The sequence below is a fragment of the Thermobia domestica genome, chromosome 1 (assembly GCF_964235325.1).
Source record: "Thermobia domestica chromosome 1, izTheDome1.hap1.1, whole genome shotgun sequence".
Taxonomy (NCBI): domain Eukaryota; kingdom Metazoa; phylum Arthropoda; class Insecta; order Zygentoma; family Lepismatidae; genus Thermobia; species Thermobia domestica.
Genome location: NC_137454.1, coordinates 306,699,441 through 306,726,817, shown reverse-complemented (window position 1 = coordinate 306,726,817; position 27,377 = coordinate 306,699,441). Strand labels below are relative to the sequence as shown.

The window sequence follows — 27,377 nt, the reverse complement described above, 5'->3', positions numbered from 1 at the left end:
AAGCGATACGCATGATAGTTATGAGCATTATTTGTTAAGGAAAAGAGAGCAAACAAAACGTAGTCTGCGTGGTTAGGTGGATAGAGTGGCAAACTAGTAGTTATTTTATTATTTTGACACGAGATCGAATCTCATCCCATTCCATATATATTTTTTTCTCACAAAACATTATACGAAGTGTATAATTTTGATGTTAATAAGAACCGAAACAATATAATAAGGAAATAACTTATTGATAGTATCCTTTAATCGACGTATTTATTCAGTATTAGAATACGTGTAATATTGGAGGCAGTTGTTGTTTTCAGTTTATGGTCTTGTATGTTACATTTTCCCTGCCCGTTCTTGAACAGCAGACAACTCACTTCGGATTTGTGTGTCAGGAACTGGAAAAATAACATAGGCGACCTTGACAGTCTTTTCAGTCTTACCCTTGTTACATCCACATGACGTTACATCGAATGTTAGAATAGCTTGTTTTCATGAAAAAAAAGGAAGAAAGGAAGAAGCTGATGTCAAATTATCGTATGTGTGGGCTTGTGTTTTTTTCTTTTGAGTATTGACTTTTCCCTCTCTCTTTTTTTTCATGTCCACAAGTGCAAGAAATGCAATCATCAGTCTATGCTTTCGTTGAACGAAACTAAATTATACAGATCTATGTATGCGGAACACGAATATTGCCAAAAAATAGCATGAATATGAACGATAATCATACCACATTTCTATATTATATAGTAGCGTGAAAAACTGATATTAAAATGATATAACAAACAGGCATATATACACTACTTACTTCCATCGATCCCAGCTCGCGCCGTGTGGACTTTGTGGTGGACAAACATCGTGCTCGTGGGTTTTCTCGGGGTTCTCCCGTTTCCTCCCACTTTCTTCATTCCACCATTTCATTCATCTCTCATCATCACCGTCTCCTTTAGCCTAACCGGCATAACCATGGGACGTAAAACTTAAAGATTTCATTTCATTTTTTACTTACTTCCAAACATACTGAACATATAAACGTGAAAAGACAATTCATGGATTTACTAGTAGAGATATATATTTGCATTCGCGGAGAATGCAAATAAATCAATTTTCAGTTAATAGACATCGACGTTTTCTCACTGCAACTTTGAAATTATAATCCCACGTTATCTAGAAATCAATACCAATCTTGCATGAGATTTCTTGCGAACGATAGAAGAACCAAAATCGACATTAGAGTGACTAATTAGCACACAAATAATCCATAATTCCGGCATTTTAATTATTTGATCGGAGTATTATACCACTAGGTTTATAGCTAGAAGTTAAGCCAAATCCCACAATTTGAAGAAGAACTCCTGCTAAATGGTAGCAGCCCCAAACTCGGAATTAGAGCACCAATTAACCCAAAATAGCCCATAATTCCGGAGTTTGAGTTTTTTTTCGGATCGGAGCATTCTTACCGCATTGGGGGTTCTAGCTTGATGTCAAGCTAGACTCGCCCGTTTTGCTTCCGATTTCCCGCTAAACATTAGGAGCCAAAAAATAGAATAACAGCAACCGATAAAAAGCCCATAATTCTGGCGTTTGAAATTTTCCAATCGAACCATTCTAACCGAAACCATATGGGGGGTTCTTATTGATGTCAAGCTAGACTCGCCCATTTTGATTCCGATTTCCCGCTAAACAGTGAGCGCCCAAAAATTGGGCTTAGAGCAAATAATTAGCCCATAAATAGCCCATACTTCTGGCGTTTGAATTTTTCTGATCGGACCACTGTAACCGTCCCAGACAACACGTACCCGTACGGCACATGTGCACTTTCCATGCATAAGCCGTACATGTGCACATCTTCATTTGTGTGGATGATGCATACATATATAACCCGTGCTTAAGCCGTAGATGTGAATTTCCGTGGATGAAGAACACATACAGAACCCGGGCAAGCGCACATGTGCATTTGCGTGGATGAAGCACACGCACATAACCCGTGATTAAGTCGTGCATATGCACATGTGCACTTGCATGGATGAAAGACACATTTATATAACCCGTGCTTAAGCCGTTATGTGCACATGTGCATTTGCGTAGATGAAACACACGCACATAACCCGTGATTAAGAAGTGTAGGTGCACGTGTGCATTTGCATGGATGAAACATACATTTATATAACACGTGCTTAAGCCGCTATATGCACGTGTGCATTTGCGTAGAATAGGCACACGTGCATAACCAGTGATTAACAAGTGCATGTACACATGTGCACTTGCATGGATGAAGAATACCTTTATACAACACGTGGTTAAGCCGTGATATGCACATGTGAATTTGCGTAGATGAAACACACGCATATAACCCGTGATTAAGAAGTGCACGTGCACATGTGCATTTCCATGGATGAAAAACGCATTTATACAACACGTGGTTAAGCCGTGATATGCACATGTGCATTTGCGTGGTTGAAGCACACCCACATAACCCGTGATTAAGTCGTGCATGTGCACATGTGCAGTTGCATGGATGAAGCACACATTTATATAACCTGTGCTTAAGCCGTTATGTGCACATGTGCATTTGCGTAGATTTAACACATGCACATAACCCGTGATTAAGAAGTGCACGTGCACATGTGCATTTCCATGGATGAAAAACGCATTTATAAAACACGTGGTTAAGCCGTGATATGCACATGTGCATTTGCGTGGATGAAGCACACCCACATAACCCGTGATTAAGAAGTGCAGGTGCATGTGTGCATTTGCATGGATGAAACACACATTTATATCATCCATCCATAAGCCGTTATATGCACATGCGCATTTGTGTGGATGCTGCACACGTACATAACCCGTGATTAAGAAGTGCACATGCACATGTGCATTTCCATGGATGAAAAACGCATTTATATAACACGTGGTTAAGCCGCTATATGCACGTGTGCATTTGCGTAGAATAGGCACACGTGCATAACCAGTGATTAACAAGTGCATGTATACATGTGAACTTGCATGGATGAAGAACACATTTATATAACCCGTGCTTAAGCCGTTATGTGCACATGTGCATTTGCGTAGATGAAACACAAGCACATAACCCGTGATTAAGAAGTGTAGGTGCACGTGTGCATTTGCATGGATGAAACATACATTTATATAACACGTGCTTAAGCCGCTATATGCACGTGTGCATTTGCGTAGAATAGGCACACGTGCATAACCAGTGATTAACAAGTGCATGTACACATGTGCACTTGCATGGATGAAGAATACCTTTATACAACACGTGGTTAAGCCGTGATATGCACATGTGAATTTGCGTAGATGAAACACACGCATATAACCCGTGATTAAGAAGTGCACGTGCACATGTGCATTTCCATGGATGAAAAACGCATTTATACAACACGTGGTTAAGCCGTGATATGCACATGTGCATTTGCGTGGTTGAAGCACACCCACATAACCCGTGATTAAGTCGTGCATGTGCACATGTGCAGTTGCATGGATGAAGCACACATTTATATAACCTGTGCTTAAGCCGTTATGTGCACATGTGCATTTGCGTAGATTTAACACATGCACATAACCCGTGATTAAGAAGTGCACGTGAACATGTGCATTTCCATGGATGAAAAACGCATTTATACAACACGTGGTTAAGCCGTGATATGCACATGTGCATTTGCGTGGATGAAGCACATCCACATAACCCGTGATTAAGAAGTGCAGGTGCATGTGTGCATTTGCATGGATGAAACACACATTTATATAATCCATCCATAAGCCGTTATATGCACATGTGCATTTGTGTGGATGCTGCACACGTACATAACCCGTGATTAAGAAGTGCACGTGCACATATGCATTTCCATAGATGAAAAACGCATTTATACAACACGTGGTTAAGCCGTTATATGCACGTGTGCATTTGTGTAGATGCTGCACACGTACATAACCCGTGATTAAGTGCACGTGCACATGTGCATTTCCATGGATTAAAACGCATTTATATAACACGTACTTAAGCCGTTATGTGCACATGTGTATTTGCGTAGATGAAACATGCACATAACCCGTGATTAAAAAGTCCACGTGCACATGTGCATTTGCATGAATGAAAGACACTTTTATATAACCCGTGCATAAGCCGTGATATGCACATGTACATTTGCGTGGATGAAGCAGACGCACATAACCCGTGACTAAGTCATGCATGTGCACATATACACTTGCATGGATGAAACACACATTTATATAACCCGTGCTTAAACGGTTTCATGCATATGTGCATTTGCGTAGAATAGGCACACGTACATAAAAAGTGATTAAGAAATGCACGTGCACATGTGCATTAACATGGATGAAGCACACATTTATATAACCCGTAGCTAAGCCGTTATGTGCACATTTGCATTTGCGTAGATGAAGCACACGCACATAATCCGTGATCAAGAAGTGCACGTGCACATGTTCTTTAGCATGGTTGAAGCACACATTTATATATCCCGTGGTTAAGCCGTTATGTGCACATGTGCAGTCGTGTAGATGATGCACACGCACATAACCAGTGATTAAGAAGTGCACGCGCACATGTACATTATCATGGATGAAAAACGCTTTTATATAATCCGTCCTTAAGCAGTTATGTGCACATGTGCATTTGCGTAGATGAGGCATACGTACATAACCAGTGATTAAGAAGTGCACTTGCACATGTGCATTATCATGGATGAAGCAAATATTTGTATATCTCGTGCTTAAGCCGTTATGTGCACATGTGCATTTGTGTGGATGAAGCACACGCACATAGCCAGTGATTAAAATGCGCATGTGCACATATGCATTCGCATGGATGAAGCACACATTTATATAACACGTGCCTAAGCCGTTATGTGCACATGTGCGTTTGCGTACATGAAGCACACGCATATAACCCGTGATTAAGAAGTGCACGTGCACATGTGCACTTGCATGGATGTAAAACGCATTAATATAACACGTGCTTAAGCCGTTATTTGCATATGTGCATTTGCGTGGATGAGCACACGTACATAACCAGTGATTAAGAAGTGCACTTGCACATGTGCATTATCATGGATGAAGCAAATATTTGTATATCTCGTGCTTAAGCCGTTATGTGCACATGTGCATTTGTGTGGATGAAGCACACGCACATAGCCAGTGATTAAGATGTGCATGTGCACATGTGTATTAGCATGGATGAAGCACACATTTATAAAACCCGTGCTTAAGCCGTTATGTGCACATATGCAGTTGTGTAGATGAAACACACGCACATAACCCGTGATTAAGAAGTGAATGTGCACATGTGCATTAGCATGGATGAAGCACACATTTATATAACCTGTGCTTAAGTCGTTATGTACACATGTGCAGTTGCGTGGATGAAGCACACATTTAAATAAGCCGTGCTTAAGCCGTTGTGTGCACATGTGCATTTGCACAGTTACTGCACATGTGTATGACACATTCATACTACCGTGCAAGTGCATTTAGTTTCATTCTCCTAATATTTACATTAAATATGACTATAGTATTTTTAATTGAAAGTTCAATTTTTAAACATTATTATATTACTCATTCTAAATAAACAATATAATGTAACCTGCATTTTTCGAAGGCTTAAGTACATTCGAATATATATTCAATCAGATAAATCTACACGCTATAAATAGGCTCTCTCAGTAGCATAAAGAATGTGCAGTGTTCGCTTTGATGTAATAAATGACGTGAGATCCGAATAGACATGTGTCTGATTATATACATAGAAAACTAACTAACTAACTAACTCTATGGCCTATGGAACCCGGAGGTTCAGTGCCGCGTTCACAAAAGCTCTCCACTGACTTCTATCCTTAGCTAATTGGATCCAGTTTCTACTTTGTATTCCTATCTCTGCGAGATCCATCTTAATATTATCCTCCCATCTGCGCCTAGGTCTTCCTAATGGTCGTTTTCCTATGGGTCTACCAGTCAAGACTTTGAAAGCGTTTCTACTTTCTTCCATTCTAGCTACATGACCTGCCCACCTAAGCCTCCTAGACTTGACGACCCTAACAATGTTGGGTAAACCGTATAAAGTATGTAGTTCCTCGTTATGAAGCTTTCGCCATTCCCCATTCTCGATCCTCTTGGGTCCGAATATTCTTCTCAGGATCCTGTTCTCAAATACTTTCAGTCTATCTTCTTCCCTCAGAGTAAGCGACCATGTTTCGCAACCATACAGAACAACAGGCATGATTATCGTTTTATATATTTTAAGCTTCAAATTCCTCGACAGAATTCGCGACGACAAGAGATTTTGAACCGAATAGTAACACGAATTCCCTGCTTTTAGTCGACATTTAATTTCTTCGTGAATATGATTTTCGTCTGTTAATATTGATCCTAAATATTTGAAAGTATCCACTTTATCAAAAGTATTATTTAATATTTTAACGCCTCCACAATTTGCCGTATTACGGTCCCGACGCACTTCCATGTATTTAGTTTTCTCTGCATTTACTTCTAAACCCATATCCCTGCAAGCGTTTAATAATATCTCTGCATTTATTTCTACTGTTCTCCTATCATCCCCTATTAAATTTACATCATCAGCATATGCCATAACCTGGTGAATGCCGTTCAACTCTAGGCCCTGGTTGCTATCTTTGATTTTTCTTATGGCGTATTCCAGCACAAAGTTAAATAATAATGGCGACAACGCATCTCCTTGTTTCAGGCCATTTTCGACGTGGAAGCTCGTGGACAAAAATTTTCCTACCCGGACTTTACTTTGGGATTCACTTAAATATATCTTAATTAATCTAATTAGCTTTCTCGGTATTCCAAGCTCTGTAAGAACGTTGTATAATGTTTCTCTCCTAACCGAGTCGTAAGCCTTTCTAAAATCAATAAATAGTTGATGTACCGGGGTATTGTATTCCCACTTCTTTTCGAGTATTTGGCGAATGGTAAATATTTGGTCGATAGTTGATCGATTTCGTCTAAATCCGCACTGATAATCTCCAATGATTTCATCTGCGTATGGGGTCAATCTTGCTAACAGAATATTTGAAAGGATTTTATAGGATGTTGACAGAAGAGAAATGCCTCGATAATTATTACAGTCAGTTTTGTCGCCTTTCTTGTGAATTGGAACAATGATTGACTCTTTCCACTCTTGTGGCAATTCTTCCTTGTTCCAGATAAGGAGAATGAGTTTGTGTATCTTGTTCCACAATTTTTCGCCTCCAGCTAAAATTAACTCAGCCGGAATTTCATCTACACCCGGAGATTTGTGTTTCTTTAATTTCTTTATAGCGGCTTCCACTTCTATTCGATTGGGTTCTGGAATATACGGTTCTGCGGTGTGTATCTCCTTTTCTCCACGCACATTAGTTTTTGGCTGCGTGTTCAGAAAATCGTCAAAGAAATCTTTCCATCTATTTAAGAGGCTATCCGTATCAGTGAGAACTGTCCCGTCAGATTTCTTTAATATATAAGCACGAGGTTGATAGCCTTTCTTAAATTCGCTGATCCCCTTATACATGTCCCGAATATTTTTATTTTTACTATTATCTTCAAGTTCCTTAATTTTAGCTTTCAAAAAATTCCGTTTCTTTGTTCTAAAAGTTTTGGAAGTTTCCGCCTGATATCTGCGAAATTTTGTGTAGTTATTTCATTCGGATTTTGTAGCCACCGTAATTTTGCCTGTTTTCTCTTCTCTGCTAGTTTAATGCATTCTTGGTCGAACCATGGTTTGTTCCTATATTTCCGCGTGTCCCAATTTTTCTATTGCTGAACTTTTAATGCTATCTCTAATTTCAATCCAAGTATCCTCAACACTAGTGCACTCCGAGTCTTCTAAAACCGAGAATCTATTCGAAACTTCAATCTGGTATTCCTCTCTTACCTGGCTCTCTTCTAATTTCTTTAAATTAAATCTCTCCGTTTTCGGAGATTGAGTATTACATTTATTCAACGATAATCTCTCCCGTATTATCGCTGCTACCAGGTAGTGATCAGTGTCACAATCAGCCCCTCTAAACGACCGGACGTCAATTATGCTAGATTGTCTTCTTCTATCTACTAAAACGTGATCAATTTGATTATGTGTTTTTCCGTCTGGTGATGTCCAAGTGTATTTATGAACGTCGCGATGTGGGAATTTTGTACTCTTCACGATTAGGTTTTTGGATGTTGCAAAGTTCACGAGTCTAACACCGTTGTCATTACTTTCCTATATACATACAAAAAGATATGTAAATATAATAATCTTAATAAGATTATTATTGTTTGCAAGTAAAATATTATTTTTCTCTATTCGTTATTAATTTAATTTTTATTTCGAATCGCGCATGCGCACTGGTTGGAGCTGTGTATTAGCCATGCGCGCTCATTTGTGTGGTCGGGTACGATCTGTGGTGTGGTGGTGCTTGTTCCATGTGATTGAAGGCGAAGAATTCAACATTATATTATAATCAGGTGAGTGATGAAATTAATTTTAGTGTGAATTTGTAAAATTTAATAAAGCACCAGTTTAAATAATAAAACAGGCGTTAATGTTGCCGTATACACATGCATCCTGTTCTTCACAAGCAGTATTTACTATAGTTGACATTTTATGTTTTTAGAGGGGACAGATGAATAAAATAGAATAGAATAGAACATTTTTATTGTCGTTAAACAACATTTGTTGCAATAGATAACGTCAAGAGAGTATACAAAATATATACATTGAATATATAGGTATATAGCTAGTATTTCGGGTACTGATATTTTCCAAGTTTTCTTTAATATACATGAGACAGCTATGGATATACATTGAAGGCACTGTCATGATTTGCATCTCTTTAAAGAAAGGTCTGCAAGAGTCATTATCACGTAGTCCCTTTAACATGAAATAAATTATGCATACATAACCCTACATTTGAAAGGAGGTAGTGTTCCAACGGCAGAACCTCCGAGATAATTTACAATCACAAGCAAGGTATGCTAGTATCATTACCAAATCCAGAATGGGAATTAGGGGTAATAGTTAAAATAGAACCTGATAGTATGCATGTATTTTTCTTGAGCCATCTTTTAAGAAAGGTATAAAGGCATTACTCGAGCAAACGGTTCTACCAAATTTACACGCATTTATTGCATTTTCAGGTTTCTTTTTGCAGAACATGCACTAAATGAGGAGCTAGTGCATAAACCACGAACCAACTTTTCTAGGTGGTGCAGCAATCATGTTAAAGATAAGACAAGTACACTGCATTTTCCGAGTGGTTACGGAAAACAAGACTTGGAGAAAGGGTTATTAAACTGTATTTAAATTAGAAGGAATCAGTTTCAATTGAGACATAATTTATTATAACAAATAATTTAAAGAAAAACATATAAATATAATAACAACTAACAAACCGATTCCTGGGTGAAATTGCCTCGCAATCACGGCTTAATGTCGGAAGGCGAAAATGAGCTATTCTTCCACTACTCATTTAATTTATAATAATTTGATTTAAATTTGAAGTTTTCATTTAGTCTCAAAATCGAAAGTAGAAAACAATTACCAAACCAATATTAATAAGTACATACACAGATGATCTAATAGGAATCGGGGCCATTCCTAAGTGGGTGACCAATACTCACCTGGTCGTTTGATCGAAAATGGAAAATAAAAAAAAAGATTATAAATTTAGAATCAGGGAATATTAACCACACACTCGCAATGCTCCCATTTCCTTATACAAACCACAATACACAATACACTATTAACTTCTCATCTTCCCGACACAATTTCGAAACAATTTCACTCTCAAAATTATAACATGTTGACTCTTGTTATTACCTTGCGAAACTACAAGGTTCGATAGGTCAATTTATCAAACGTAAGTTTATAGATGGCAGCACATTAACTATTCATAGCAATGTTCAATGTTTCCAACTCTGATAATCACAATCTCGTTTGACTTTTTTTTTCATTATGCTTCATATTAAGTTCCTCCCCTCTGGGAAGTTTTGCTTCTTTACAGTGGTTATCGAAATGAAAAAGAAAAAAAAATATAATTCACTGTTGAAGTCAAATCACTGCATGCAGAAATAAGGATAGTTCGACTCACCAAGAGTAATCCAACAATTTCCAGATATTACACGATTACCAATGTCCGGACGTCCTATCTTAAGTCCCAGAAGTAGATGTTCACAACAAGATGAGATCTTCCTCCTTATCCACCACAGATTGACTGGAAGCGCCCATGAGATGACAAGAGTGGAAAACATATCTCGCCTTCGGGTTGACAAAATCGCCTTTCCTCGACCAAGCAGTAGATTCAAGGTAATCAGATGTCTCGGACGCAAACACAAACATAGTGGATCCACATAATTCTGTACCTGCAGAATTGTAAAAATACACAACAGTACATTTCTTACACAAACATTACAAAACTACACAAATATATATATATAATTTACATTATCTTGGAAATGAACAATTTCTTTTTTTTCTTTCTTAGTTTAGTCATTATTATTATTAATATGTGCAACACTGTTTACATTTCTTGGTGGCAAGTACTTCTTTATAAATTGAACATGACGTTTTAACTTTACATCAGGATTACTAATTAACTCAACCCACACAGTATTGGGTGTTACATAATTCAAAAGTTTGAATGGACCGGAATATTTAGTATCAAACTTGGCATAATATTTCTTATCCAAGGATGATTTTAACATTTTCTTTACAAGTACTAATTCTCCCACAGGCAAATTACTAGGTACATGTTTTTTATTATAAGCTTGTTGTCTCCTTTTCCAAGCTTTCTCGATGTTATCAACTATAATATCATTAATCTCTTCTTTATTTTGTGATTTCTCTATTATACCCAAATCTAAAATCCAGTTAACATCTAATGGATTGAACATTTTCCGCCCAAGATACAACTCACTTGGACTTTTCTGAGTTTCACAATTTTCAGTTATATTCAAAGTATATTGGATTTGATAAAGATAGTTAGCCCATTTGGTATGATTCTTATTAATATAAGATCTGAGTATCCCTTTAATCGTTTTATTCATACGCTCTGTTCTGTTCGAGGACATAGAATAAGGTGAAGTACAGATGTTTTTAATTCCTAGGCTAAACAAATACTGTTTGAAGTACTCACTACTGAGGTATGACGCATTATCATGCAAAATAGAAAATGGATACCCGTAAGTTAGAAAGATCTTAGTTAATTTAGAACAAATTAATTTAGAATTCAAAGATCTTAAAGGTTCTATTATAACAAAACGACTATAACTATCTGTCAAAACCATAATGTATTTAAATCCATTACTAGTAGGCAAAGCTCCCATATAATCTAAGTGTAGGACATTATTTGGGTATCGAGGCTCCTTAGAATAATAAGTACCATACGGTTTCCTATTAAGTTCTTGGCTCTCTTGACAAATTTTACATCGTCTCACGAAATCACTAATTTCAGCATACATTTTATCCCAAGTAAACCTAGATGCAACCTTAGAGATAGTTTTCTGGATCCCACCATGACATCCCCCCACTAATTCTTCGTGCCAATACTTTATAACAGAATAGCGCAAAGAATGGGGAATTACTGCACGTAAACCACCATATTTTCTACCATTAGTTCTTTTTAATAGCACACCTTCTTTCAATATGTACGGATCCTTATTTTCCTTTCTCTCTAAAGCTAAAATTATCTCTTTCAACTGAGGATCTTCTCTTTGATGTTCAGCTAGTGGTTTATTAAAGATGGAATGACTCCAGAAATTTACAAAAGAAAGATGGACCTTCTGTTCATTAATAGTATTAATCTCTTCTATATCACTGTTGGGTGGAGTAAAGTCTACATAATTATACATACGACTGATGTAATCTGCGAGATGGTTTTTGAAAGAGCGCAGGTGAATTATATCGAAAGAGTACTTACTTATTTTCTCTATTAAAGAACCATACTTCTTTTGCCTTTTATGATTTCTTAATATCCAAGATAAACTAGCATTGTCAGTATAAATAGTAAATTTCTTTTGCAAGTAAATATCGAACTTATCTAAAGCATAGACTAAACTTTTCATTTCAAGATCGAAAATACTTTTAGACCAATCACTAGATGGAATCATTTTCGAAAAGAAATATACAGGACGAAGACGTCCTTCATCATCATATTGACTTAAGATCGCGCTATAAGCCCTACTACTACTATCTATGTGGATTACAAAAGGACTAGAGAAGTCCGGGACTTTCAATATAATATGATTTATAATGGCCTCTTTTATTTGATCTAGTATCTCATCTTCTTCTTTTCCCCAACGAAATGGTATTTTATTTGATTTTAAAGCATGTAAAGGACCCATTAGTTCACCATAATCTTTCACAAATTTTAAATAATATGACAAGAAACCAATCATCTTACTCAACGCTCTACGATTCTTAGGACGAGGTAGATTTTTTATTACCTGGACTCGGTCATCATCGATCATCATATATCCACCTGAAAATATATAACCTAAAAATTTTATTTTATTTTTACATAGTTTAGTTTTTCTTTTAGAGATAGTAATACCCCATTTTCGTAATCTCTGTAAAACTAGCTCTAATATTTCTTTATGCTTTTCAATAGTATCAGTATGAATAATAATATCGTCACAAAATATATCTAAATAATCTCCTAAGAGATCCCTAAAGATTTTATTCATGATACTAGAGAGAATAAATGGTGAGTTTATGAAACCCATCGGCATTTTCAAATATCTTAACAACCTAGTTGGAGTAGCAAAAGTAGTATATTGCCTCGAGTTTTCATCTAACAGTAATTGGTGGAAAGCTCCCTTGGCATCGAGAACGCTGTAAATCTTATGTTTACCTATATTAGCAATAGTAGCTTCAGCATTAGGAGCTGGAAATCCAGTTACAAGCACTTTTGAATTAATATTAAAATAATTTACCACTAGCCGCTTGGTTCCATCGCGATTATTAACTAGGAAGCACGGAGAAATGTAGGCAGAACTGGAAACTTCCTCAATGACCTTTTTCTTAATTAATTCAGCCAAGTATTCATCTAATTCACGCAACTTATGACGTGGCATAGGATATGGTTGAGCTATACTCGGACTTAAATCATTCATTTTAATTTCATAAACAAAATCTTTAACTGTTCCTAATTCTTCATTTATAACGTCCTTATATTTGTCTAAAACGTTCTCAACATATGGTATTAAATCGTCAGAAAAAATATTTTCATGAAGGTTTACTGTACCTGTATTTTCTTCCTCCGGATAAATATCATGGATGGTAGGATTGGAAATTGGTACTCCAGCTGAAATGTCTTGATATTGTTCACCTCCCCTAACATCATGATCCTGAGGTACTGTGGAAGATCGCTGGCTGGTCCCTGGTTTCGGTTGCCGAACTCTGGACTCCTCCCTACAAAAATTCCGCTTGGCTCTTTTGCGTTGTATATGGAAACACTGCTGGGCTGTCTGGCCGCTGTTCCTGGAATCAGCTGATCGAGGTTGACAAGTGGTTGACGGCTGTATCGTTCGCTGACTAGGTCTGGGTTTCCCCGCTCCCCCTGCGTCAAGGTCGTGCGGCGACACAGAGTTCTCAGGACCAGACCTAAAACGAGAAATTTGTGGGCACAGATCACTGGATTCACAACGAGTTTGATTCCATTCAGTTAATTTTACGGTTAAATTTAGTTCCGTAAAGTTCAACTCACGATTTCGAATGTTTATATTAACGTTATATTTTTGTAGGAAATCAAGTCCCACTAGCAGTTTTAAAGATGAATGTTGAACCACCGAAAACCAGTTTACAAACTTAACACCATTTATAAAATATATTAGTTCCACTTGTTTAGGGATTTTAATAGGTTCAGAATTCATGACTGAGAGGGTAAAGTTCACTACTCTAGTTTTTGGACGGCACCTACGTTCAATCCTGGCCAACACTCGTTCTTCAATTAAGGACAGGCTACTTCCAGAGTCAATGATACAGGGATACAGATCTCGACAAATCGAAACCAGCATTTGTAATAAGGAGGGAGGTTGTTCCTCACTAACATAGTATGTTTTTTCTCCACGAATATTTCTTTTATTATAAGGACACATTTTCCAAAAATGATTATTAAGACCACATAAATTACATTTACTAAAATTATTCCTCTGCCTATTTTTCTCGTTAACATAACCAAGGGGCTTTACATTCTGATTTTGTTTTTGTGTAATAAATTTATAATCCAACCGGTAACGCCGATTCATTTCGTAACTTTCTGCAAATGCAACTAATTCCTTCTCAGTATGGGGAACTTGAGTAATTATCATTAAATCCCTTATTTCAGGTGGTACAAGGTTAGCAATAGTTTTAGTTAATTCATCCTCCGACATTTTCATATCAAAAATGAATAATACACTTAATTTTTCCTTAATAAAATCTACCAGAGATTCCTCTACTTGCATTATTCTATACAACGTTATTTTCAAGAATTCCATTTTTACTAGCGGAGTAACAAATCTTTCTAAAAATGCTGTTATAATTCTTTCCCAGTCAGTGGTGATATTTAATAACCTTTGCATTTCCTCGAATGCTGGGCCTGTACATTTACTCAGAGAAGCCACTAACAAAGCTTCTACACAATTTTCAAGTTGGGCTTGTAACAAGTCAAATTTTAATAAAAATTTACATACTTCAAAGCCATTACTTCCATCTATTTCAGGTAACTGACTAACCTGCTTTTCTATAGCTTTATACATGTTATCACCCAAAAGCTTATTAAAATTACATCTTATAGCTGGTCTAACAGCTGGCTTTAACACGCGATGTGGAGGAAGAACCACACCTGCGAAATCAAGCGAGGAATCGTCATCGTTTACTCGCCCGTGTCCGCAAGCATTCGCTCTTTCCCCTTCGCCAAGGTCAACTAGGAGAGAATTCCCCTGGCCATTCTCACCCGTTGAAAAACACTCAAGAAGGTTCTGTGACATTTTTTTCCCCAGGTTTAAATCCTAAAACTATAATTTCTAATATTACGCCTAAATTCCTTCTCGCTATTTTCACTTATTATTACACTTTCAATTAATGTCTGGTCTTTCATTCGTAATTTTCGTACTCAGGTTCAATTCCAAAATAATATACATCCCTTTCTTTCTAACCAAAGTCTTAATATTTCCGGTAGTTTCGCAAGGTAACTAAATTACTATGCAGCAATCATGTTAAAGATAAGACAAGTACACTGCATTTTCCGAGTGGTTACGGAAAACAAGACTTGGAGAAAGGGTTATTAAACTGTATTTAAATTAGAAGGAATCAGTTTCAATTGAGACATAATTTATTATAACAAATAATTTAAAGAAAAACATATAAATATAATAACAACTAACAAACCGATTCCTGGGTGAAATTGCCTCGCAATCACGGCTTAATGTCGGAAGGCGAAAATGAGCTATTCTTCCACTACTCATTTAATTTATAATAATTTGATTTAAATTTGAAGTTTTCATTTAGTCTCAAAATCGAAAGTAGAAAACAATTACCGAACCAATATTAATAAGTACATACACAGATGATCTAATAGGAATCGGGGCCATTCCTAAGTGGGTGACCAATACTCACCTGGTCGTTTGATCGAAAATGGAAAATAAAAAAAAAGATTATAAATTTAGAATCAGGGAATATTAACCACACACTCGCAATGCTCCCATTTCCTTATACAAACCACAATACACAATACACTATTAACTTCTCATCTTCCCGACACAATTTCGAAACAATTTCACTCTCAAAATTATAACATGTTGACTCTTGTTATTACCTTGCGAAACTACAAGGTTCGATAGGTCAATTTATCAAACGTAAGTTTATAGATGGCAGCACATTAACTATTCATAGCAATGTTCAATGTTTCCAACTCTGATAATCACAATCTCGTTTGACTTTTTTTTCATTATGCTTCAGTGGCCACTAAAAAGCACGAATGCTGTCTAACCGAATCAGAGCAGGAGCGCAGCAGGAGGTCCGAGCGGAGCAAAGGGGTGCGTCCGTAGGGAGCAGGCGGGTCAGCAACACGGGCATACGCATAAACGAGGATGGTGGAAACATACATTAAATATCTGCAATAATTTTTACCTTCAAAAGCACTTATATAATAGTAGTAATTTTTAACTTCAAAATGGCTTCACTGCTTTCCCGCGTACAAATGGTCTGCTGCGAGGAGAAATTCGTCTGCTCTGAATTTTTACTTTTCTACACTTCGCACAGTTGATTGTAGGTTTCAACGTACCATGACGCTTGAAAAACTATAATACGACGCTCTTTATCACACAATTCTTCGTAATAAAATCGTATGCTTACATTACATCTATCGCAGTCGTCCATTGCTAACACGAACGGAACATCCCCGCCGTTTATATTCACCTTCTTTGCATTCTTGTATTCTTCCGCTTCAGTAAATAGTTACATGTAGAATACGTTCACTACCATTGAAAATGTATTTCAATATGATAATCCACTGACAGAAATTACTTGTATTTACACTCTGCTTCTTTCACGAAAAGTATTTCACATCGTATTTTACCTATAAATTTTGTTTTCGGTAGAACCGTCTGCTCGAGTGAACCCATACAAACATTTGAAAACCTTACTGCAACATGCAATATTTAAAAAGAATATCTGAATATAGCTCAAATTGATTCAGGATATGGCTTAAGGGCAACTCTTTACTGTAGGTCACACATGTAACATCTCCACTGTGACTTACTTCACAAAATATAACTCTGCCAGGCAGGGTTGGCTGGTTTAAACCAAGGTGGTTTAAACCAGCTGGTTAAAAAAAAAACTGGTTTAACCCCCCCCCCCAAAAAGAACGAAAAATGTTTAAATTGTGTGAACTTCACGGTGACGTTTCCACATATCAAACCATCCGCATTACGTTTATATACTTTTCACCTTTTAATCGAGGGGTCCCATGTTCAATTCTCGGTCGAACCCATCTTTCAAGTGTAAACCAAGTAGCAATTCGAGGTGTCTCTAAGCGAAAGTCTTCTCCGTGATAACGTTGGTATTTAATAAGGAATTTAAGCCTAAACATACAAAATGAAACCAAATTATATATTTCTACTGGTTTTATAAAGAAGTCAAGGTTGCTTAAACATATTGATAGAAATTATCAACTGCCTACGTAGCTTCCAACATCAGCTTGGATTTCACTTTGTTTTAATTTTATTGAATATCTACATACCCAACTTTTAATTTAATACCTCAGTTTTAGCGTAGTGATTATGATACGTTGACCTTCAAATTTTACACACAAATACATTTAAATAACAGGATTTTCCCAATGGCTAAGGCGGGAGTTTCCCGATTTATATATATAATTCTGTATAATGTTTTTACTTGTGTACCTGTTTGTCTTTTAGTCCTTCTGAAATGACTCTTGACAATTATAGCTATTAACAAGCAGGCCTATGTAAAGATCAGTACAACGTATTTTTATCGAGTCCTTCGTGAGTGAGTCGGCAATCACATTTGTGACCAATTTAACCCGGTTTCGTGTCCAAATGGACAATTTCTCTTGGATGTAAGCCGAGAAGCGGTTTGGATTCCGCTTTAAGCTTATGTGACCCCTTCCAGCATAACCTTGTTGTTGCAAAATAACACCAAGGCGAAACAAACTAATTTCTGTCCATATCTAATATAAATACATAGAGTAAATTATTTAAACAAAACAAAACCTGGTTTAAACCAAAAAAAAACGGGTTTAAACCAAAAAAACCTTTTTTTGTTTTTTCAATAAAATCCATGGTTTTTGCCAACCCTGCTGCGAGGGAAGGGGGTTAGAAGACTTATGGTAACAACCCGCAGGGCTTGTTATGTTCTGTTCTCGAAATTAGTAGAAGAAATAGTAGTAGTAATAGTAGGGCGGGTTAGACGGGACTGAAGTCACTCTGTGACCCGAAGTAAATTTTCTTCTTACAGGGCTCATTGTCGTCTACCTTGGCATTTATGTTAACCCAATTTCAGCAATCTTCAATACAGAGAGGCAGTGGGAGGGGGGGGGAGAATCGGAGCATAAACTTCTCTGTACGCTGTATGCGAAATAGTTTTTCTTTATCTGTTCCGTATAAAAATTGCGTGAAGTATTATACTCTCGTAAATACAGCAAATATAATCTCATTAGCAAGGTATCATTCAGACGGGATTGCATACCAAAATTGTTGTTAGGGTTTATCTTTCTCACTTTTGATGTTCTTATTTTAGGATTTAAGTTTACTAATGCATGTATAATTTCATATATATCAACATAGTCATATGTACATTTTTTTCTAGCATCTGCAAAGAAATTATATCCTGAGTGTTCGGAGGAGCAAATCAGGGAAGTGATAAGCGATTGGCTGCACCACGCCAAAACAAGAAGGTCACAAAGGTACGTATCACCTCTGATGTTTGGTTTTCATATAAATTCGTAAGCCTTTATTTTAACATTTACATACAATTTTGCAGCAGTTTTCAAAATAAGAACGGTTAACAAGTGGTCTCCAAGCTTTAAATTCTCACTATGATCTACATCAGAAGTCGGCAGCAGGGCAGACATTTTTGCATACTTCGGACCTAGCGGGCAAGAAGGTGCGGAACTGTGCATTTACCTTGAAGTATGTGCGAGTAGCTAACGGAGTGTAAAATGTGTTTCTCTCGTAGGTAATTTATAACCAGTTAAAAAAAAATCCTTTGACGTAGTCATTCTTTCAACTTTATTCTCAATAATTTATACGCACCTATTCTCAACGTGTATATTAACGCTCTCCAGCGGCGTTCTCATTTCCAAAGGGGACACTAGAACAAAACTCGGCCATTCGGGGGTGTTTGAGATTTCATGATCTTTAAAACTTTTTTCTTATTGTGCGAAAACGATTATGTATTTTACAAACTATTAGAAATTTTTAGACTTTTTTAGTAAGTTATATATGACACAATTTTTTTTCTTTTTTTAAAGGTTAATATCGACGTAAAAGAGAGGAACATTTCATTTTTTTTCGTCTTGTACAGTGTTCAACATAAATATCGCTACTCGACTACAGTCTTAAGATTTTATCTTATGCAACAGATTTGAAATCAATGTTCTGCAGGTTGCTACATAATCAATCTAACCTTAAACTAACGCCTGATAGGCAGGTAACCAGCGAAATATTGATTTCAAATGCATAAAATAAAGTATTGTACTATAATAGAGTTGCGATATTTATGTGGAACGCTGTACCACCTGATGATAAAAAGAAATTGACTCATTGATAGTAAAAGAAATGTTTCTTAAGAATCTTACTAGTATCGTCCCGTTGCTAGTATTGTTTAAATTCAAAATTTACATTATGTTAAAAAAATACGTCAGGATTGCAACGCTGAGTTAGGAAGGAGGATAATCCGATGTCCCGTCATTGCACTATGCGATTTGCAGGCACCCAGACAGAGAATATGGATTTTGCCGATCGCTTATCTAGGATATAGGATGTTTTTTTCTTACACAAATTTGCCACGGTGTTTTTGCATATTTCGGGTTAAATGTTAAGCAGTACTTAGTCTTCCAGTGTTTCAGTATCTAGTAACATGACTTGAAATATGAATATCTAAATAAATTTATTAATAATGCCATTGTACTTGATAGCATTAAGATTTATAAACTTGTTTCACGGTGAGTCATATAAGTTAGGGGCGCACTGACAGGAAGTCCGTCGGATCTGAACCCCCATAACGTTTAATTTGTATGAAAATGAATATAATTTCAAGGGCTGATACGTAACTTATTTGCATTTCGTACTCTAAACCATCCTCGGCCGCTCGCAGAGAGGAATACAGAGTGCACTACTGTATATACTTCTGCCTATCTTGCATAACGTGGTAGAGATCAGCAGTTATATACAATTGATAATATGGAAAAGGCAACATTTTTTATTGGTTGTTCATGCCACAAAAATAAATCTTTTTTTCAGCTTGTTTGCTTCTCAGAATATTGTTTCTTACTTTCAACCCACTTCTCTTAGCTTAGGTAACATAAAGCTTCCATTTGTGCTAGATTTTTCTTCGTTATGCGTTGCCTCACAGCTTTCGTCTTCATTTTGAACTTTTCAGAAGGCATTCGAAGTGTAGTGTTTCGATCATCCATGGACATTCACCTCAATTTCTCTACCAAATTCACTTCTCATAGTTCTTACTGCATCCAGTCTTCAGTTTACTCTCATCCTTCACTGTCCGTACGAATGAGCACGGCGTGAACAAGCGTGCTCATACATTTACTCCTGTTGTAATAACTCAGTTTTACGTGTACTTAAACCCACACTTGTCAATGTCATTCAAGGTCAGTGCATTTAGTATCATTTACTCATTAGATGTTCTACCCGTGTTTTCAACACACGTTTGCACAGGATTGCCACCTGTCGATAAAAAGTTAGCCTCGTTTTCAAATTGCTAATTTAAATAATCTTACTGGAGTTGATTCAATACCCTAAGAAATCTTATTTCAGAGATGCTGCTGGTGGTGATTTATTGAGCTTAAATGATAGTCTTTAGCTTTGTTTCTGGAGAAAATGGTATGGCATGTATAATTAAGATGTAGCATATTTAAATTCTTAATCTCAAACTATGCTAAGAATATTACTGTGATTTAGTTTATATAGATTGATTTAGTGTCTGGACTTACAGGTATTACTTTTAAAACTTCTCTTTTCAGGATGCAGAGGTCTGAGGCCAAGGAATTATCGGAGAAAGTAAATTAAAAGAAAAAAACTACAACCATATTGTAGATTACTTTTTATATTTAATAAGAAATAAATGTATAGATATATATAATCAGTTGTTATCAATGTTGTAATACCTACTATTTCCATAAAATTGCAAGTATTTTTTTCAAATTTTAGTTTTTTTCTTAATATGTTTAGGCTTTTTAAATATATTTTTAGGTAAGGTCTTCAACTTCCAGGCCCTAATGGTACGATACTCAATATGCTGCATAGCAAAATGAAAAGTCTATAATAATAGATGTGTAGGAACAAAGAAAAATATTGTTTAAATGCTCGTGACAGTGGTTTGTTAATATATACGCTACTGATAAACAAAGTTTCGACAGAGTACCATATTGTCTCGTCTTCAGGTGACGAGAATATGCTGTAGCTGCCTTTTGAGGGGGGATTGGAATCTAGAACTTTGAGATTACTGGTCTGGAACGTTAATGGTACGGTAGAGTAGTGCACGAGTCAGTAATTTTGGGTAAGTATATAATTGCTTTTTCGTTACATGTAACTCTAAGTTACTTTTCAAGAAGACGTTTACGATGTTGTATTTGAACTGCGTAAGGCACCAAATATATAAACTTTTTTCATTGCATCTCTAATATGCTTTTAAATCACCTCTACACTACGAGGAAATCACCTGTGTCCTACATGAAAATCATCTGGGTACTGAGTGTAAATCACCTCTGTCCTACATGTAAAAAAACCTGGCTACTGCGTGTAAATCACCTCCGTCCTACATGTAAAAAAAACCTGGCTACTGCGTGTAAATCAACTGTGCGGAAGGTGTAAATCATTTGTGCAGGACGTGTGTACTGCACTTGTACTGTGCACGTGAAGATGTTGAATAGGACCTGTGGCGCTTATGTGCATTACATGTACAGGCGTGCATTTATACAGATGATGCACATGTTGCATCCGTGCAATTGTACATGTACTACGTGTAAATCACTTCTGTCCTACATGTAAATCGAATACGTGCTACGTGTAAATCAACTGTGCGGAAGGTGTAAATCACTTGTGCAGGACATGTGCACTGCACATGTACTGTGCACGTGAAGATGTTGAATAGGACCTGTGACGCTTATGTGCATCACATGTACAAGCGTGGATTTATACAGATGATGCACATGTTGCATCCGTGCAATTGGGTACATTTACTACGTGTAAATCACCTGTGTGCTACGTGTAAATCACCTCTGTCCTACATGTAAATCAAATAGTGCTACGTGTAAATCAACTGTGCGGAAGGTGTAAATCACATGTGCAGGACGTGTGCACTGCACATGTACTGTGCACGTGAAGATGTTGAATAGGACCTGTGACATTTATGTGCATCACATGTACAGGCGTGCATTTATACAGATGATGCACATGTTGCATCCGTGCAATTGTACATGTACTACGTGTAAATCACCTCTGTCCTACATGTAAATCGAATACGTGCTACGTGTAAATCAACTGTGCGGAAGGTGTAAATCACTTGTGCAGGACGTGTTCACTGCACATGCACTGTGCACGTGAAGATGTTGAATAGGGCCTGTGACGCTTATGTGCATCACATGTACAAGCGTGCATTTATACAGGTGATGCACATGTTGCATTCGTGCAATTGTACATTTACTATGTGTAAATCACCTGTGTGCTATGTGTAAATCACCTCTGTCCTGCATGTAAATCGAATACGTGCTACGTGTAAATCAACTGTGCGGAAGGTGTAAATCACTTGTGCAGGACGTGTGCACTGCACTTGTACTGTGCACGTGAAGATGTTGAATAGGACCTGTGGCGCTTATGTGCATTACATGTACAGGCGTGCATTTATACAGATGATGCACATGTTGCATCCGTGCAATTGTACATGTACTACGTGTAAATCACTTCTGTCCTACATGTAAATCGAATACGTGCTACGTGTAAATCAACTGTGCGGAAGGTGTAAATCACTTGTGCAGGACATGTGCACTGCACATGTACTGTGCACGTGAAGATGTTGAATAGGACCTGTGACGCTTATGTGCATCACATGTACAAGCGTGGATTTATACAGATGATGCACATGTTGCATCCGTGCAATTGGGTACATTTACTACGTGTAAATCACCTGTGTGTTACGTGTAAATCACCTCTGTCCTACATGTAAATCAAATAGTGCTACGTGTAAATCAACTGTGCGGAAGGTGTAAATCACATGTGCAGGACGTGTGCACTGCACATGTACTGTGCACGTGAAGATGTTGAATAGGACCTGTGACGTTTATGTGCATCACATGTACAGGCGTGCATTTATACAGATGATGCACATGTTGCATCCGTGCAATTGTACATGTACTACGTGTAAATCACCTCTGTCCTACATGTAAATCGAATACGTGCTACGTGTAAATCAACTGTGCGGAAGGTGTAAATCACTTGTGCAGGACGTGTTCACTGCACATGCACTGTGCACGTGAAGATGTTGAATAGGGCCTGTGACGCTTATGTGCATCACATGTACAAGCGTGCATTTATACAGGTGATGCACATGTTGCATTCGTGCAATTGTACATTTACTATGTGTAAATCACCTGTGTGCTACGTGTAAATCACCTCTGTCCTGCATGTAAATCGAATACGTGCTACGTGTAAATCAACTGTGCGGAAGGTGTAAATCACTTGTGCAGGACGTGCGCACTGCACTTGTACTGTGCACGTGAAGATGTTGAATAGGACCTGTGGCGCTTATGTGCATTACATGTACAGGCGTGCATTTATACAGATGATGCACATGTTGCATCCGTGCAATTGTACATGTACTACGTGTAAATCACTTCTGTCCTACATGTAAATCGAATACGTGCTACGTGTAAATCAACTGTGCGGAAGGTGTAAATCACTTGTGCAGGACATGTGCACTGCACATGTACTGTGCACGTGAAGATGTTGAATAGGACCTGTGACGCTTATGTGCATCACATGTACAAGCGTGGATTTATACAGATGATGCACATGTTGCATCCGTGCAATTGGGTACATTTACTACGTGTAAATCACCTGTGTGTTACGTGTAAATCACCTCTGTCCTACATGTAAATCAAATAGTGCTACGTGTAAATCAACTGTGCGGAAGGTGTAAATCACATGTGCAGGACGTGTGCACTGCACATGTACTGTGCACGTGAAGATGTTGAATAGGACCTGTGACGTTTATGTGCATCACATGTACAGGCGTGCATTTATACAGATGATGCACATGTTGCATCCGTGCAATTGTACATGTACTACGTGTAAATCACCTCTGTCCTACATGTAAATCGAATACGTGCTACGTGTAAATCAACTGTGCGGAAGGTGTAAATCACTTGTGCAGGACGTGTTCACTGCACATGTACTGTGCACGTGAAGATGTTGAATAGGGCCTGTGACAATTATGTGCATCACATGTACAAGCGTGCATTTATACAGATGATGCACATGTTGCATTCGTGCAATTGTACATTTACTATGTGTAAATCACCTGTGTGCTACGTGTAAATCACCTGTGTCCTGCATGTAAATCGAATACGTGCTACGTGTAAATCAACTGTGCGGAAGGTGTAAATCACTTGTGCAGGACGTGTGCACTGCACATGTACAGTGCACGTGAAGATGTTGAATAGGACCTGTGACGCTTATGTGCATCACATATACAAGCGTGCATTTATACAGATGATGCACATGTTGCATCCGTGCAATTGTACATTTACTACGTGTAAATCACCTGTGTGCTACGTGTAAATCACCTCTGTCCTACATGTAAATCACCTGGGTACTGCGTGTAAATCACCTCTGTCGTACATGTAAATCACCTATGTGCTACGTGTAAATACCCTCTTTCCTACATGTAAATCATCTGGGTACTGCGTGTAAATCATCTCTGTCCTACATGTAAATCACCTGTGTGCTACGTGTAAATCAACGCTGTCCTACATGTAAATCACATGTGAACTACATGTAAATCGAATACGTGGTACTTGTAAATCACCTGCGCGGTAGGTGTATATCACTTGTGTAGGACGTGTACGTGTGCAGTGCACATGTCCTGTGCACGTGAAGATGTTGAATAGGACTTGTGATGTATATGTGCATCACATGTACAGGCGTGCATTTATACAGATGATGCACACGTTACATCCGTGCAATTGTACATGTACTATACGGATGCTGTACGTGCATTGTGCTGTCTGAGGTATGGGAGGTTCTAGTTTGATTTCAAGCTAGACTCGCCCATTTTGTTTCCGATTTCCCGCTAAACAAAAGGAGCCCAAAAATTGAGATTAGAGCAACTAATTAGCCCATAATTCTGAATTCTAGCCTTTGAATTTTTTCGATCGGACCATTCTAACCATAACCGTATGGGGGTTCTAGCTTGATATCAAGCTAGACTAGCCCATTTTGAATCTGATTTCCCGCTAAACAGTAGGAGCCCAAAAATTAGGATTAGAACAACTAATTAGCCCATAAATAGCTCATAGTTCTGGCGTTTGAATTTTTTCGATCCGACCATTTTAACCATATGGGGGTTCTAGCTTGATATCAAGCTAGACTCGCCCACTTAAAATCCGATTTCCTGCTAAACAGTAGGAGCCCAAAAATTGAGATTAGAGCAACTAATTAGCCCATAAACAGCCCATAATTCTGACAGTGAGATATGTTCCGGTCGTTTTGGTGTTGATGGTTGGTCTAACTTGACACGCGTGTTTAAATGTTATACCTAATCACAAATTTCCTAACAAAATCGAAACTTCTTTTTAAATGTGCCTTGTTGTGGCCAAATAGTTCAAGTGCATTGGTTCTGGATTTGATTCCCGGTCAGAGCTAGTGTATTTTTATCCAACGTTAAGGTATAGGTAATAAGTAGGTGCAAAGAGAAAAGTATTTAAACAAGTCTAACCAAGCTAATGAATAATACAAAGAAATAATACAATATTACAAAATTATAGAAGAAACGTTGTTAATATTAGATATTTGTGTGTGAATGTCCAACCGATGACTATCAACTCCATAAGTAAGAAAGTGAAACATCCAATACCAGGTTAATCAGTGGTCTCTAGCTAAAGCTATCCTACTAGGAGGTGATTGAGATACCAAAAAATGGTGTAATCGCTGGGAGATATGTTAGGAGAATACAGTGGGCGAGAGAATTTAATACTGCAACTCATGAATAGTCTGCACTTTCGTTGAGTATTGAAGTGTGTAGGCCTATATAGGTTTGCACTGAAATGAGCATTAATACACAATATCTGTTAAACATTACGGGGGACTTGCGGACAGGTTTGCAGTGCATTTCACGGGGTTCGATATTGTAACGATCCTAGCGAACTCCTGAGCCTTCCTCACTTTACACTATAAGTTAAATTCGTGCTTAATTAAAACTCTATTTTTTAAAATTTAACACTGTTAACCGTTATCACCTGTGTACTACGGGCAACAATCCGCCAGTAATTCTTTATTTTTGCCCTTTGTTTTAGCGCCATAAATGTCTTTGTTCATAAATTTCTTTATCTATGGTTTTGCATATACGTAGCGTGGACATTAAATTTTGACTTCTACGCCATATGCATCTAATTATAAACACACCTATAGAACGAACACAACAAACTTGGAATATATAGTTTGTGTATGAAAAATCATACACGAGGCGCTGCACGGGAGAGCCGTGTGCATACATATGGCAGTCAACTTCCTAAGAAATTTATTACTATAATAATAATAATAATAATAATAATAATAATAATAATAATAATAATAATAATAATAATAATAATAATAACAATAATAATAATGAGAAGAAGAAGAAGAAACAGTTATTTATATAATTTATTTATTTAAGCATGTAAGTGCAATGGACTTAAGTTATTTATCTCTCTCTCTCTCTCTCTCTCTCTTTGAAGGCAACAACCTTTAGGGTGCCAAGACGTAGAAAAGGACTTGTGGTACTCACGACTATAGGGTGGCGTGTGGTTGTTACATCGGGTTCCTTTGTTATTAGTCCCAGCTATGTAGACCAGATGCAGTTATTTCCGGTAGAAAATACACGAAAATATACCTTTCTAATACTATAAAAGTAAATAATTACACTCATTCCCTCAATGTGATACTTGTTTGTTTAACTGTATACAGATAGCTGATCCGTGGAAGAATCATTGATAATAATAAATAAAATAAACTCTACAAATATTATTGTAAATAATAGGCAAAAGTTTGCGTCACACTGTTCGTTTTGCTGGACACGCCAGTGTGCCGTGTCATCCGGTTATGGCACACTGGTATATAGGGTATGGCTTTCTAATTTTTCCCAAATATTTTGACTGCTTCAATTGAAATGAATCTATAATAATAAGAGAGTGAAATTAGTCTTCTTACCGCTCGACTTAGAAATAAGGTCCGCTAGAATTATATATATAAAAAACAATAATACCCAGAATTTTATAGAGTAGTTTGTTTTATTCGAAATGACATACTTCCTGCAACTGTTTGGTTGGAATTATTTGAAATCAAATCTTTAAGTTTTACGACCCATGGTTATACCGGCTAGGCTAAAGGAGACGGTGATGATGAGAAATGAATGAAATGGTGAAATGAAGAAAGTGGGA

At 37.2% G+C, this 27,377-nt stretch overlaps 1 long non-coding RNA gene across 1 annotated transcript; it reads left to right on the top strand.

The window, feature by feature from the left end:
- The first annotated feature begins 8,400 nt into the window (after window positions 1-8,400).
- On the top strand, window positions 8,401-20,824 carry LOC145667755 (uncharacterized). Its single transcript, XR_014127910.1, has 3 exons — window positions 8,401-8,469; window positions 18,314-18,410; window positions 20,706-20,824. It is a non-coding gene; the product is annotated as an uncharacterized LOC145667755 (long non-coding RNA).
- Window positions 20,825-27,377: the final 6,553 nt, after the last annotated feature.